At 36.7% G+C, this 4654-nt stretch overlaps 1 non-coding gene across 1 annotated transcript; it reads left to right on the forward strand.

Annotated features, from left to right (window-relative positions):
- Window positions 1-4081: 4081 nt before the first annotated feature.
- LOC131170036 (small nucleolar RNA R71) lies at window positions 4082-4188 on the forward strand. Its single transcript, XR_009140978.1, has one exon. It is a non-coding gene; the product is annotated as a small nucleolar RNA R71 (small nucleolar RNA).
- Window positions 4189-4654: the final 466 nt, after the last annotated feature.

Below are 4654 nucleotides of genomic sequence, written 5' to 3' on the forward strand. Positions count from 1 at the left end.
CTGGCAGCATGACCAAACCAACTTTGAAGGACCAAAACAGAAATTTTATAAGTCCAATTGATATTTCACCAATTGGGGATGAAAATAGACATAAAATAGCACAATTTTCATTCAGGAACCATGGCCAAAAACTGACCAAAACTTAGTGAACCAATTGACTAAAGTGAAATGAGAGCAGGCTGCCACTGCACAAACTGACCAAATGAACAGACTGTTCATTTGGTCATAACTCGAGCTAGGAAGGTCAAAATAACCTGAAATTTTACCAGTAATTAGATAAGATATAGATCTAAAACTTTCATGAAGAACACTAACCCAAATTATGCCATTAACCTAATCAAATGATTGAGCAAAGTTGAGTTACTGAACCTGCAAAACTGCAGATTTCCATTTGAATAGTAAAGTTCCAATGGCTATAACTCTCTCTAGAAAACTCCGATTTAGGCAATTCTTGAACCGATGGAAACCTAAGACATAGTAGAACATTTTGTATGAAGGAAATTAGACCAAATTATGGACTTAACTTGATCAAATTATTGAATGAAGTTGGATAAAAATCGCGTAACCTAAATTGCAGCATGAACAGTGCACGTGAACAGTAATTGTATTTTGGCTATAACTTGAGCTACAAAACTCCAATTGGGATGATCCAAAAATGAGAATATACTTAAGACAATAAGGAACATTTTCTATGAAGGAAGTTTTGCCAAATTCCAACAGTGAAAGGGCCAATGAAACAGTGCAACTTAGGATTCCAAAACCGAAAATTGGCAATTTTGCCTAAAAGACATAAGTTTTGAGAAAATGACCAAAACCAACAAGTTTAGTGACCAAAATGTGGTATGTGGGTGAATTTGGAATTCCCATACCTATTAAGCCTTAGAAAGTCAACAATTTGACTTGAATAGTACAGTGAATAGTAACCCGAAACACAAAAATTTCGAGAACGTCGAATTTAACACGTTAGAACTAGGTGAATGTGAAGCTAAATTTATTTTAGATTTATTTTAAGTTCTAGTACTGAAACATTGTAAAATTGTGTGTTTCAGTTGAAAAGAATATCGGGAAGGAACCCAAGGAACCGAGTCGAGGCTAAGGGACGACTCGCTTGAGGTTTGTGCACAACATCTCCATGCTTTAAAATTCATTGATAAAGTGAACGAAATATGTATTTTACTTGTGATTTGGAATTGTTGAAAGTTTATTTGTGACATTATTTATGATGTTTTGATTTAAACTGTGAAAGTTATTGTGTATATTTGAAATAGCAATGTCTAGCAAATTGTTAAGATAAGTTTTGAAACCACAGTGTCATGACCATATATTTGAACACCTCACTAGCACGACTAGTGGGGGTAATTAGTTTCGAATTTTGATTCCTTCTCTGGAGAAGTATTGAGGAGTGCCAGTAGAAGAGGATGTGAATGGATATCCATATATTTGAGCTAGCTAGCCTTGTGATGTGATTTCTCTTTAGCCTCTGGCTATTGAGATTCTATTTGTTTCGAATGGCATGATCTAACTGTGGGTTTTATGAAATGTGTTTTGATACTTCGAAATGAACGTGGTTTGCATTAAAATCTCATAATTCATGTTTTGTGTTTAATGCTCATGTTTAGTCAAATTTTTGAATAAATGTGATTTTATTTTTGCATAAAGATTATTTTAGTATGTTGTGCACCACTGAGTCCTAGTACTCAGCGATAGCTTTTATTGCTGTCGCAGATACAGAGACTAGAGGAGCAGCAGACTGAGCTGCTAAAGATTGAGGATCATTCAGCCTAAAGTCTTCGGGTATAATTTATACCCTAATTGTAAATATTTCTTTTGATGTATATATTGCACATAAATGTATGGACATGTAAAAATGGGTCTTGAGCAGTTGTATAAAATTTGTATAAAGTTGTAATATATATTGTAGTTTGAAATTCTCTTAATGTAAATTTTGTAATGATCTATTTAAATTGTTTTGTTTCTAACAAAATATGAATGGAACTATTTTATTTAATTTGAATGAAATGGATTGTTAGTATTTTGATGATCATTGGATAGTGGATTTGAAATTGAAAGTTGATAAATGTGTTGAGAACTTGATTGAGATTGCGTATGAAATTGAAGCAGTTGTTGAGAAAATTTTTAGAAGTGCTTTTTACAGGTATTTGAAGAACTGTTTTCTCAAAATACAGAGGGAACTCTGTCAAAATTTTTATAAAATTTGCGAAAAAATAAAATGGGCTAAAATTTCCAACTAGCTTTCAACTTAATTACATGTTTAAAATACTTATTAGAAATGCTCACCATTTATCAAAAATAAGAAAATTGTTTTAAAATCCCTTGTAGGGTACTTAATGAGTTATCGGTAGGTGAAGTTCAGTAGTTCATTAGGTATTCTACGGGATCATGTTATGCCTTATAGAGGGGTAAGGTGTGACAACGTTGACCATGAAGCATTCATCAGCTTTGAATTTGTGTTTCATTGTGTCAAATAAGTTGAATTCCACTTCTTCTTCTCGTACCTTGAGCGTTAGTCGCCCATTTTTTACGTCTATGATTGCTCTGGCGGTTGCCAAGAATGGTTTTCCCAAGATGATAGGGATCTAAACATCTTCTTCCATTCTAAGGACAACAAAGTCTACTGGAATAAAGAATTTGCCCACTTTAATGGGTTGTTCTCAAGTATGCCCACTAGATATTTAACTGATCAATCAGCCAATTGCAGTGAAATTGTCGTGGGCTTCAGTTTTCTGATTTCTAGCTTTTTGCATATTGATAGTGGTATTAAACTCACACTTGCCCCAAGATTACAGAGGGCTTTGTCTATTTTCTTATTACCAATGAGGCAGGGTATGGAGAAGCTTCCTGGATCTTTTAACTTTGGAGGCAGCTTGTTTTGCAATATGGCACTGCATTCCTCTGTTAGAGCAACTGTCTCATAGTCTTCCAGTTTTCTTTTCTTTGATAAAATTTCCTTAAGAAATTTGGCATAGGATGGCATCTAAGAGAGTGCTTTTGTGAAGGGAATGTTGATATAAAGTTTCTGTAAAACTTCTAAAAACTTCCCAAACTACTTGTCCAATTTGGCTTTTTGAAATCTCTGAGGAAAAGGTAGGGGAGTCTAGTATGGCTCTAGTAACTTCTTTTTCTTCACTGCTTCCTCTTTCTGACCTTTCTTGGCTTCTTCCTCCCTTTTCTCTGCTTGGCTTTCAGATTTTTTTTGAGGTCTCTTATGTTGGTTCTTCCTCTGATTGTGCTAGAGTTCTCCCACTCCTCAATGTAACTGCCTTACAATGCTCCCTTGGTTCATCTCAGGTTGACTAGGCTGTTTACCAGTAGCCTTACTTGAAGAACTTGCTTACTGAGCAATTTGATTTTCTAGCATCTTGTTATGGGTAGCTAGTTGTTCCATTCTGGAAGTCAGCTATTTAATCAATTCATTCTGTTATTGTTGAGCTACTAGGAAACCTTCCATCATGGATTCCATGGTTATCTTTGGTTCAGGTTGCTGAGGTTGAGGAAGCGGTGGTGGTTGTGCAAAGTTTTGGCCTCTGTTTTGAAATCCAGGAGGTGCTGGTGGTTTGTACCCCTGTTGCTTGTTTATTGGCTGGTTCTGCTGATTGGACCATGAGAAATTTAGGTGGTTCCTCCATCTAGGGTTATAAGTGTTTGAATATGGATTGTTGAGCTGCCTCTGGTTGAAGTTTCCTCCATTATTTACATAGTTCATCTGTTCTGTAGAGGGTTCATTAAAGCTGTTATATTCTGAATATCCTCCTCCATAGCTGTCCTCATGTTGACTATTCTTCCCTACTGCATTGGCTTGCATTTTATCAAGCCTACTTGTGAGCTAATCAAATTGGGCATTTATCATGTTTAGGGCGTCTACTTCCAGGACCCTTGCTGTTTTCCTTGCATTTCCTATTTCATTTGACCACTTATAATTATGGTATGAACCCTCTCTAAAAGTTCAAGTGCTTGTGTCACTGTTTTCTCCGTTAGGTCACCTTCTGTAGCTGAATCAACTATGCTCCTTATAGAGGGTAGTAACCCATTATAGAAGTTTTGCACTAGTAGCCAATCCTCTATGCCATGTTGTGGACATTCCCTCTGCAGGTATTTATATCTTTCCCATGCGTCATAGAGTGATTCACCTTCCTTTTGTCTGAAGGTGTTGAGCTCAAGTCTCAGTCTTGCAGTCTTTACAGGTGGGAAGTATCTTGCTAGAAAAGCTTGCGTGAGGTTTTCCCATGTGGTGAATGTTCCAGCTGGTTGAGAGAGTAACCACTTCCTTGTTCTGTCTCGAAGGGAGAATGGGAATGCTTCGAGTCTTATGGCTTGATCAGAAACTCCATTCATCTTGAATGTGTCACATAGGGCGAGAAAGCACTGGAGGTGATAGTGTGGATCTTCTGTTGGTGAACCTCCAAACTGGGTTTATTGAATCATTTGAAGCCACACTGGTTTTAACTCAAAGTTGTTGGATTCCACTGTGGGTCTAGTGACATTAGGCTGAAATCCTTGGACAGATGGAGCTCTGTAGTCTCTCAAGAGTCTTGGTTTATCATTATTATCGGCCATGGTTGGAATTTCAGGATCTTCTTGATCGTGCTCTTGATGTTTCCTTTCCCTTATGATGGCTCTCAGAGTTCTGTCTATC

Source organism: Hevea brasiliensis, chromosome 10 (genome assembly GCF_030052815.1).
Source record: "Hevea brasiliensis isolate MT/VB/25A 57/8 chromosome 10, ASM3005281v1, whole genome shotgun sequence".
Taxonomy (NCBI): domain Eukaryota; kingdom Viridiplantae; phylum Streptophyta; class Magnoliopsida; order Malpighiales; family Euphorbiaceae; genus Hevea; species Hevea brasiliensis.